A 12,473-nucleotide genomic window follows, 5' to 3' on the forward strand; every position below is an offset into this window, starting at 1 on the left:
TACTTAAGTAGTATACATGTATTCATCAACTCTCCTAGGATGTAAATTTAATAATTTGGAACTATGTGATCATTTGCATGATAGAGTTTTCTGATTTCATTGTGCTAGTATTATGCAGCAGAAGGAAGATAGCAGTCTATGTTAGAATTAAATTATGTTAGAATTAAATTTTGTATAAAGCAAATGATCTACCTCTGAAATACTTCCACAGCTCTTTTTCTTTTATTTTGGGATGAAGGCTTGCTAAATGGCTCAAGCTGAAGTTGGCATTCTCCTGTCTTAGCCTTGTGAGTGGCTAGAACTACAGGTGTGCACCACTGTGCCCAATTTCCACTCAGGTATATCTTTTGCTTCACTTTAGGTTAAAAATGATATTCTCAGAATAGTCACAGCCATTATTTACAGATCAGCTACTTAAATTTTACCTTAAATTTCAGAATATCCATGGATTTACAAATAAAAAACTGAATTTCATAAAAGTTTCAAAATACACCTGAAAAATACTAGTATAAATTGGCACCATATGGATTTTAGTGGAGAGTTCTTAATTATTAATTTTTATTCAGTAAGTATGTTTAAATTTCATAATTTGAGCCAGGAATGGTGGCACACACCTGTAATCTCAGGGATATAGAAGACTGAAGCAGGAAGATCACAATTTCCAAGTGAGCTTGGGCAATATGGCAAGATCTTTCCTCAAAATAAAACAAAATGGGGCTGAGGATGTAGCTAAGTGGTAGTGGTGCTTGTGTCACATGTGTAAGGCCCTGGGTTTGATCTTCAGCACCACATAAAAATAAATAAATAAATAAATAAATAAATAAATAAATAAATAAATAAATAGTATTATATTAATCTACAACTAAAAAAAAAACTAAAAAAAAGAAATAAAACAAAATGGCCCAGGGATGTTGCTTAGTAACAGAATATCCTTTGGTTCAAACTCCAATACTGCAGAACAAAAATAAAACTACCTAAATAAAATTAAAAAGTAAGTGAAATTCACAATTTACATAGTTGAGCAGACATTTAAAGCACATTTGACTAAACATTTAGATTTCAATTTTTGAGAAACTAAAAGGATTTAACTGAAATAATATAGTCTCTACTAAAGTTTCCAAAGCATTATAAGTAGCCACAGGTATTTAATGTCTGAACACCTAAAAATAATGTTAAGCATATAATGATTATTTCATGTTCAAAATGTGTTCATCTTAGGAGGACCACCATTCCTTCACATAAACACATAAATGTTTTATTCTTTATCATAAGAAATGAAAAATTATCAAAAAGTAATCTCAAACTTTGTTTGAAGATTTACAATATCATTTGCATATCTCAAATTGCCTGCAGCTCAAGAGATCATATGGAAGAAATGCGTCAATAAATCAAGTATTTCAGTTATATTTATAAAAAAGCACTACTAGTTTTATTGTTTTCTTTTGAATCTTATGAAAATAGTACAGCACCACTGAATTCAGTAGTTTAAAACTTGTAATTGAATATATGTTATTATAGTGAATACTTTTTTATTTTATTTACACATTGGTAGATGGGTGGCTAAGCAATTTCTATCATTTCAAAATTTTACAGAGCTGTGAAACTATGATATTTTGGAACAAAAATCCTTAAACTGGGGTCTTAGCACTCACAGTATTCAGTTAATTTACTTGAGTACAGTATGAGAATTTCAGAACCTATGATAATCCTCAGTGTATCAGGGTAAGAAGAATTTTGTTTACTTTTATTTTTATTTCCAATTTATCATAGACCAATATTCCGTTTACACAGTTTTCAATGAGGCAAAGGTAACAATAAGTGTAATTCTTGCTATTTGTACAAATATCTAAATAAGTATATTAAAATTGTTCATTTGTGTTCATTTTAATATTCTTATTTGGGTAATGTGGATAAAACAAAATATCATTCAAACTGAATGAACCCAGTGATGGATGATGAGATTTTATATATGTTATACATAATAATGCAAATGGTAACATGATATCACAATTCTATCTATAGTAATGGCTCATGCTTTAGAATGCTTAGGATGAAATGTAGTCCTGATAATCAATAATTATTTTTAAATAAAAAAATACAAATTTGCTTCAATTTTTATTTGTGTATCTTAAAGAGACTCTTACAAACTATTCATTAAATTTCTTTTTTCTCAGTGTAAACTGATGTATTTATAGTAATATTATAAGATTATTTGAAAAATAAATGATACAAAAATAAATGGTACAATATTTCCTTTATAGTAATATTATAAGATTATTTGAAAATTAAAACTAAATGATTATAATTATAATCTCTTACAAAGTGCTTGATATAAAGTGAAGTGAAATATAGATTAAATTGAGTCTGCTTAATAAAATCCTTTCCCATTATTTTCTTGTCCTTAAAGATAAATCTTGGCAATATCTAACCAGTTGCTTTTATTATGCCCATTTAGAAGAAAAAATAATTTGATTTTCCATTTTTTTCAAAATCAGTAAATTTTTCTTTGTACTTATTTTTCTTTTCATTTAATCTAAAATATATAGAATAGAAATACTATACATGAAACTAAATGTCTCATACATTTTTACTATTTTAATTCTTAAAAATATTTCTAATGGATAAAAATAGTGGCAATTTAAAATGTTGACCTTGAAAGTGAAATATTTTCCTGATAATATACAGGTCATTAGGTCAATTTTTATTTTAGGTTTTATACTTTTTTTGTAAAACTGTATGTAATTTCCACTTCTAAAATGATAATTGAATCATTGATTAAATATTTTGTGATGGGTTATTTTTCATTTTTATTACAGGCTTGAGTTTACAAAATAGGATTCAAATTACATAATACACCACAATAACAAATTCATAGATCAAAATTATGGCAAATCTATCAGGATTATAAGCTGCTTCGGAAAATCAAAACACCTGTTCAGAATTTTATGATTATACTTATTACTGCTTATTTGGAAATCAATTTTACATCGAAACAATATTCTGTTTGAATTTTCACAAACAAATTTATATTTATTGAAATAGTACCAGTCTTTTAAGAAAGTTATGATTTTTAACTGATGTTGGATTTGTATTTTTAAAATACTTGCTGATAGATATTAAGATTCTTCATTCTGAAACTCTTTTCAAAATAAATGTGCTTGGCTACAATTATATATAATTTTCGTCTGGGTAACAAATTTATGCCATTAAATATTTTTCTAATTTTTACTACTAAAAAAAAAGAAAAACACAATTGGAATAATAGAAGTTACATGACATTTTATATGACCTGGTAACTGAGCTCCCCCAGAAAGCAACAGCCACAGTGCTAATGAGAATATATATACATATGTGTAGATATATTTAGCAACATGACTTGACCATTTTAAGCTTAAATAATTTTTAAAAGTCATTGTGCTCTCTATAATGAATACTGAGAGGCATTTGTATATAAAAATTTAATGCTATTCATCAGGAAATCTTAATTCTTGTGAGTGTCCTGATAAAACATAGAAACTCATTCATCATTCAAAGTTAAGCAGGAGTTAGAGGTTAGGGTGTTTGTCTTCTCTGGTGGCAGGGCAGCTTCACACTCTCCCTCCAGCCTGACTTAGCTATCAATTTTCCTTTAAGATCAGCCAGCATTACATTGCTCTGTGTGCTGATACTATCTGAGATAACTTTGAAAAAAAGAACCACAGAAGCAAAAGCATGTGAGTAGAGCTTCCTGAATTTCTTGATATTTTCCTCTGTTTCATCCTAATGCATTTATAAAAAGTAATTCAATATCTGATTTCTGGTTGTGATTCTACCCCATGAATATTTGTGAAAGATGGAAATATTTGTAAAATCATAAGTATGTATTCAGATATACTATCTCCATTCACTGTTCTTGAAATTATTTTAAAAATCTCTGTTCACATTTTTAAGTCTCATCTTTACTAAGTACTTATCTTCACCAAGAGAGCAAAGCATAATAATATTTAAAAAAATAAAGGGGAAGAAGAGGAGGAGGAGAGGTGGGAGCGTGGACTTCTAAAATTTCGAAACTAGATTGAAAGAGAACATTGAGAAGACAGGAAACTAGAGTAAATATTAGGAATATAAATGTTGATAAAATTTTCTAATAGGAACTACATGAATATAAGCTTTTAAGCAAAAATTTGAAGAGGTACAGAAAAACATGTAAATCATGAAAATAAGTTAGGGTGTTTGTCAGATTATAGAGACAAATACTTTTATGATACATTTTTTTCAATTAAGTTTTTGCTGGGTCTTATCATGAGCTCAGTTAATATTTAAAGATAAAGGTTGAAAATGTCTTCTTTTAGCTTAAGTATTGTATATAAGTAAATTATGTACAGTTTTATTCATTCTGTTATCAACCAAAACTAATAATGGTATTTCTTATGGTAAAACAGCCACCTGTCCTTGTGTTGTACTGCACAGTTGTCCCTCTGTAATCATGGGAGAGTGGTTCCAACCTCTACCCTCCACACACAAACACCAAAATCTGCTGGATTTCAAGTCCTTTATATACAGTAGGTTTATATGTTTATATGACTTACTGCACATCCTCCTGTATACTTTTAATCATTTTTACATTATTTATAACATCCCACAAAATATATTGTTCAATATTGTTTAGGAATTACTGTCCAGAAAAAATGTATACTTGTTCAGTAACGATTCCTTTCTTCCCAAATATTTTCAAACACATCATGCATTGAATCTACAACTACATAACCCACAGGTATTCAGGACTGATTGTACTTCAAAGGTCATATAGTATTACAATTATGATATTGAATGTTATAATTTTCTTCATAAATACAAAATTTAAATAACCTCATGTTACTATATCACATTTCATATTCTATTATGCCAAATCATACAATAATTTATTTAATTCATCAGATGGCAATTAAGAATGTTTTTAGTACATGATCAACACTGTACTAGATGTTCTGAATATGATGTCAGATATCAAATTTGATGTTAAAAGTCTAATATCCAAAGGTAAGGACTAAACAAACAGTCCCTTAGTGAAATTTTATTCTAATGTAGAAAGCATATAATAATTGTTAACGACACAAATAGCTCTACAATTATAATAAAAGTTTTCGTGAAGAATGCTCAGTGTCAATTACAGCACAAAATATGCAAGGTCAGAAAGATTATGAAACTTACCAGAAAAAGATGCAATTAAACTAAGACTTCATAGATAAGGCAGAGCTACTTTGGAAAAGAGGGGAAGGATAGACACTCCACTGAGAGAGAGAAAGCAAATATAAGGCCTCTGGAGAGGAGGAATAAGGGTAGGTGTTGGAGATTAAAGTCAGTGTGCCTGCAACCAAGAGCTACAGCAAATGTGTGGAGTTAAGGTGGCTGGAGCCAGTAGGCAGAAGCCCAGTGAAAGCAGAGTGCTTGAGTCTTTGAAGCAGGGCCATAATATGATGAGACTGAGATTAGGAGAAAAGAATCCCATTCATGGTTCCATTTCAGTAGAGAGAGCAAACTGGAGAGTAGGCAGGTGTCCCAACTTGGCAGCAAGCAGCTATTTCAAGGCTGTGAGAAAGGTGCTGATGGCTCTGGCAGACATAAAGAAAACTCTGGCCTTTGGGGGGGGTTCCAGAAAGAAAAGTTTTTAAAATTTGTTTTATTTGAATATGTGAGAGGGACAGTAATAAAAAAGCTAATCCTTAAGTTTTAAATTGATTATCTGGTTTGTTGAATATAATATTCAGTAACAGAGAGATATTGGAATAATGATAATAATTTGGGAAAACAAAACAATCCCTAAAATCTGAATAGACATCTTTTTATACAACAAAATAAGTTTTGAAATTAAATCTCTGAAAATCTCTCTCTCTCTCTGTCTCTCTCTCTCTCTCTCTCTCTCTCTCTCTCTCTCTCTCTCTCTCAGTTTGCAATCAAGCTGGGATCCACAATGATCAATGAAGCCAAAGACACTACAGAAATTCACAGTAACCACACACAGACAAAATAATTTTTCTATTCACTGTGTGTGATCCATTCTTGTTTTGTTTTGCACTTTAACACTTTTGAAATTTGAACACATCTAACATCAGATAATCAACATTAATATCTATATACTTTTTTATGTTGTATTTATTGTTTCCTTTTTTCTTGAAGAATTGCCCTTCAAAATAGGAAATATCTAAAAAATGAGTCAATTGAGAACCAAGAAAATCAATTATTCATTGTCATTCAATTAAAAATGATGACAATAGAAATCACCAACTGTATTTACTTAGATGCTGTATTGAAAGACATTTAATATTAATCTCCATAATGTTAAGAAAAAAATGTTATTTTAAGCTATGATTGTATTTGGTAAATTTAGAAAACTACCCATATGTTCATTACTAAACACTATGTTTAGTAATATTTTTAGAAATATTTTAATCACATTAAATTGAGTCTACATTTTTCTACTATTTGGGTGATGTTCAACTTCTTTAAAATTTTTCTGATAATAATATTTCCCCAAAAGGTAGATCCAACACAGCTCTACTATCTACTATCATATTTAAAAAAAATTAAGTTTTAATTTGTTCTATATGACAGCAGAATGCATTACAATTTATATTACACATATAACCACAATTTTTTTTATATCTCTGGTTGTACAAAGATGGTGAATGATATGGACATCATTACACAACATAGTTTTAATGCAGACATGGTCCTGTAGCCACGTATTATTCTGTTTTGCTTTTATTTATATGCTCAAAGTGCCTTTTGTCTTGTAGAATCATTTTCTTTGATTTTATAAATTGACTAATGATTATAGAGAAATTTTATGTGAGAGGCATCAAAGTGTTTTCTATTAATTAGGTCATTTACAATATACCATCCATTTTCTTTTACCCCCGAATTACAGAATGAAGGCAGAAGGTTAAGGAATGATCTAATTTTCATGCAGTTCATCATACCAGAGTCAAGGGGAAAAAAAGGAAAATTTCCTGAACATGTACCTTATTTCTTGACATATGCAGCAATTCCATTGCTCACTTATGTTTTCTCCAAATTTAGTAATTTGCACAATATTCTTGAGTAGATTCCCCTCCTCAACAAATCTTTTCCCACTAACCTACATCTTATCTTTCCAACTTTCTATCAGTCTCAGTAGCTGTCCAAAAATGAATCATTCCTCTGTATTCTACACTATCTGGTTCTTCCAAAGTGAATTCAGACTCATTCATTTAAATCTCATCCTTAACTATTTTAAAACAAAGTAAAAAATTAAATAAATACAACAATGCATTAGGTTTACAGTTTCTTCCTCTGGCTGTTCACATGTCTTGTCACATGTCTTTGGTCAATATTCTCTGTGATTGCATTCTTACATTTCCAATGTTTCATTAACTTTGGAAATTGTTTAAATCTACCCTCTTCCTTCTGTTTTTATCACTTATGCTAAGGTTATTTCCAAACTGCATCAACATGTTGTGTTCTGTCTCTAGCATTTACCTTTGCAGATCTTCTCTCCTAGTAGTACTTGATCCTCTGAACTTTGTTCCTGCATTCACTGTTGTAATCCAAAGCGTCATCACTACTTTCTGCAATGGCTTTTTAACTGAACTTCCTTCCATTATATGCAAGCTCTAGCTTATCATTTCTCCTAAAATTGCCAGACAGAGCTCTCTATGCCACATGTCTTATAATGCTTCCTATCTGTTTAAAAACCACTGGGATCCATGTATTATTCTTAGTTTTAAACTAAGCAGTTGTATGAGTTTTTTTTCCTTGAAGATGATTATGCCAAAATATCCTTTTTAAAAGACTTTTCTAGCAACCTGCTATTGTCATTTATACACTGAAATACAAAGTCTAATTTGCCTTTCAAGAATATAGATTAGATTTAGTGACTCACTTCTAATGAATAATAAGTAGTGAAAGAACATGGTATGATTATAAGACTGGGTTATAAAAGACAAAACATACAATAGAACCCAGCATCAACCAGAACAGATTCTAATCACAGTCCCAGTTGAGGTTTCAAGTGACAGCCAGCATCATCTACCTGCCCAACAACTGAATACTGGGGACTACAGAGGATTCTGAGTGTTGTTACTAAGTAGAGTAGAGGTGAATTTTTCCTGCCATGCCCTATTCAAAAACCAGATTTCTAAATGTTTTCATTGTTTTAAGCCACTAGGTTTTGGATTTTTATTTCTTATATAAACATAAACAAACAACAAAGAAATCTTAATTTTTTTAACCAGTCACCTTTATTTCGTGTTAATACTCAGGATATGAAAGAATTCAGCCATGAGGCCACTTTCATACTGGAGGCAGTCCCAATCAGGAGTACATAGTATACTCTCCACACTGACGCCTCTTCATTGGTACTTGCATCACCACTCATGCTTGAGGTACTGTTAAGAAAGGCAGTAGCTGAAAAGCAGCATGCTGCCATCACCATGTTGACACCTGCAATGCTCCCCTTCTTCACATTGACGTACTTGTAACACTAGTAGTAACCTCTCTGAAATGCTCACCCAATGCCTTTAGGGGAAAAATCCCACATCAATATCCAGCTTGGGCACTCCCCTAGTTTGACATCCATGCGTTTCTTCTCTTTCACTGGCATGACTAATGTCATCCTAAAATCTTAGTGTCTGCTGAGCCAGGCCTTGTAAGGTTCTTATCTTAATCTTTAACCTAACCTTCCACTCCATATTGCATACATAGCTTGAATTATATTAAACTGTCTGCACTTGCCCATAGATACTATATTTTTAGACACTGAAATATTTGAAGACATAAGACCTTAGGAAAGTTCTTTCTGAACACTTCCTAACAATTCTTCCATTTATGGAGAAAATACTATTAGTTAAGATTCAATTCTTGACACCACTTCTCAGTGCCTTTCCATAATCCCCAGTTTGCATTAGAAATCCATTTCTCTCTTTTACCTTAACATCAAATATAACTTGTGTTGGATTAATAGCAAAATGGATAAATGCTCTGTAAGTGTAGTTCATGCAATTAACACATACAATCTATCAGAATATGATCATCAAAATGTTGTAAATTATTTGTTACATTTATAGGAAAAGTCAGCCTTTCTAGCTAGTATTAATTTTACAAGCTAAAATGTGAGCTGTCAGTAACAACTGAAGCAGTGTTAGCTCTGCTCTATTTGTTTTTATTCTTTGGAGAAATACAGTTGGATGATGATTCCATTCAGGAATTATAATCATATCATATCAGACACCTAGGTAGTAGCCACAACACTGATATTTTATTGTTGCCTCCAAATTCAATTAAAAGTAAACCATTTCTTTGCAGCACTTTGATGTGTAGAAATGTTCTTCTCTGAGATTTGAGTCATGGATACAGATCTTGCTTTGTAAACCTAATCTCCTCATAGCTCAACTCTTCTGTCTGTGCTCTCATTATCTTTCCTCTGAACTCTACCTCTTCTACAACCTTATCTCCTTTCCCCGTGCAGCTTTCTCCAATCATATTTTTTTCATAACCATGCCACTTTCTTTCTTCTCTTCCCTATGGGTTCATACCCTGTGGGTATACCTGTGGCAAATTGTTATGCTTCCTTAAAACCATGACAGATAATTCACAGGGGTCCTGGAGAAATCTCTATGGCTCTAACATTCACAGCTGTTCTATGAATTTAAAATTAATTGAGACTATGGTTCAGGGATACTTTTGTCATTTTCCTGGGTTTAAAAAAAAGATATTGGTTGTGCGATCTTATTTTTGTGATAGTATTTTATTTGAATAGTCACAGAAAAAAACTGCATAGATTATAGACCCATCATTATATATAAATTTCAAGTTTTAAATTTCACACTTACAAAATGGCAAATATTAGAAAGGAATGATAGAATGTTGAGTGAAATCCTATACAATGTGAGATTAGATTTGTGCATGACATGACTATTTTTTTTAAAAAAAAAAAGCTTATTTATTTATTTAGGCAATACTGGGGACACAAACAGAGGACCTTGTGAGCTGAGCCACACCCAGCCCATAACTGAATATTTTTTACCAAAATCTGGCTTTTTTTTATTTTAAATGTAAATGATTAAATAAATTTAGTTGTTTATGATAAAAAATTCAGGTGTTTATGATTAAAAAAATCTTTGTTTTTTCTTTTGTAATCAAAATTACACAAAGTCGGATATGGGTTGCATGATAAAGCAACAGTTAATGTATAGCTATGTAACATAGGGAATATTCAAGAACCTTGATAATACTTTTAGATTTCTCAATAAATAAAAATATAATTCCCCTACTAAATATTCTGGCCCTAGGTTTTACACCGTTCTCTTTATTTTCATATTATATTTCATTCATTGGGGTCAGCCAAAAATGTGGTATCCAGAGTGATCATGTCCAATCAATCAAGTAAAAATAGACTTTACAGCATGTATTTATGCACAAATGCCCTTTGTATAAGACAAGAAAGGACTACAGAGGTTGCAAACATATTATTTTCTCTCTGATTTAAAATATCCCCTGAAATTCTTCAGGAATTCTGAAAATGCTCCTGGGAATCTCTTGGTATTTAGTGTTTGAAATATTAATTATTAAAAATAATCCAAAATGTGAAAATGAGATATTCTTGACATTAAAATGGTCTGCCTTACAAATTGTAGATTACCAAATTCAAGTTTGTGAGGATTCATATAAAGATATTGAAGTTTTCATAGATCCACAGATGATTTGTTCATTTACATTTGAGCAATTATCTTCCACATAATCTGAACATTTGTTTAAAATTAGTAATGTTTACACATGTTTTTCCTTCTAAATAACTATTTGTTTCTATAATAAAAAAATAATAATGCACTAGACAGTAAAAGAGTTAAATTTTTATTTCAAAGGATTTATGAATATGAAGAAGAGAGTTTGAAGTTGTCAAATGCTTTTCTTCAGGCCCCAATGAGTAGGGTAGCTATCCTTATGTGCTAATGTGAAATATTATGAATCTTTACCCAGGCAGTGAACTTTGGAGTAATTTAGATGAAGAAGTCCACAAGAAGAGGTGGGGGAGGGAGGGTGAGGGACATTTACTATATGTTTAATGAATGTTTGGTAATCTTAGTAGATTTTTTATAATTTTCAGCATTAATCTGGACTTTATAACCACTTTATGCCCTTTAGTAAGACAAGTCAATTCTCTGGGAGTATTTCTGATACCTAGGAGTGTTATGAACTGACTGGGAAGGTTTTTTAGAATTAAAACATGTAAGTCTGGGCTGGGGTTGTACCTCAGTTTAGAGTGATTTCCTGGCATATGTGAGGCACTGGGTTTGATCCTCAGCCTAAATAGATAAGTAAAATAAAGATATTGTGTCCACCTACAACTAAAAAAAAATTAAAAAATAATATGAGTCTTAGGTACCTATTTATGAATAACCATACACATATTTTAAAACATAATTTGAGGGGTTTGAGATATAGCTCAGTTAGTAGAGTGCTTGCCTTCTTACATGTACAAGGTTATGGGTTCAATCCCAAGCACCATCAAAAAAAAATAAAATGAAATAAAAAATAAAAAATAAATAAAACATAATTTGTTCAGAAATTTTATGTATGTAATCGAAAAGACTGATGTGATTAATTCATAGATCTTAATTGTTGTCTTAAATGCTTTTGAATGTGAAATATTATTTATTTCTTCACAGTAATATTAATTTCATTAAATAAAAATTCATCACATTCTCCCGAAGATCACCAAAATATTTATGGAAAAATCAAGCACAAGAAAACTTTACAAATAAAAATATTTTCAAAAAGTGGGTAAAAGTCACTTTAATTTCTAATAGTTTCATTTGAAAAATTATCATTTTCTCTTTTTTTTAAAGAGAGAGTGGGAGAGAGAGAGAGAGAAAATTTTTTAATATTTATTTTTTAGTTCTCGGCGGACACAGCATCTTTCTTTTGTATGTGGTGCTGAGGATCGAACCCGGGCCGCATGCATACCAGGCAAGCGCGCTGCCGCCTGAGCCACATCCCCAGCCCTCATTTTCTCTTAATTAAGAAATTATGTCATAAAAGTTTTCTGTGCAGCATAGTTAATAACTTATTAAGGAATTATTTGTTTGACCAAAATTTAGAAGTTGTTTAGAATAAAAACAAAACATTGAGTTGGGCATGGTGATACATACCTGTAATCCTAGAGGCTTGAGAAGCTAAGGCAGGACAATTGAAAGTTCAAAGCCAGCCTCAGCAATTTAGTGAGGCCCTATGCCAAAGTGTCTCAAATAAAGAAACAAACAAACAAAAATAAAACTTTAAAAGGGCTGGAGATACGTGGGAATGTGGATGTAGCTTAGTGGTTTAGCACCCCTGGGGTTAATACCTGTACCAAAAAAAAAAAAAGAATATTTTTTTATTTTTCTTATTTCTTTTCAAGTATTTAGCTAAAAGGACTTAAATGTTTTATTTTAGTAATACACTGGGAGACCAAATTT

The 12,473-nt window shown here is 31.0% G+C and overlaps 1 pseudogene; it reads right to left on the bottom strand.

Moving 5' to 3' along the window:
- Positions 1 to 8,384: 8,384 nt before the first annotated feature.
- On the bottom strand, positions 8,385 to 8,632 carry LOC143640984 (ATP synthase F(0) complex subunit f, mitochondrial pseudogene; annotated as a pseudogene).
- Positions 8,633 to 12,473: the final 3,841 nt, after the last annotated feature.

Source organism: Callospermophilus lateralis, unplaced genomic scaffold (assembly GCF_048772815.1).
Source record: "Callospermophilus lateralis isolate mCalLat2 unplaced genomic scaffold, mCalLat2.hap1 Scaffold_82, whole genome shotgun sequence".
NCBI lineage: Eukaryota > Metazoa > Chordata > Mammalia > Rodentia > Sciuridae > Callospermophilus > Callospermophilus lateralis.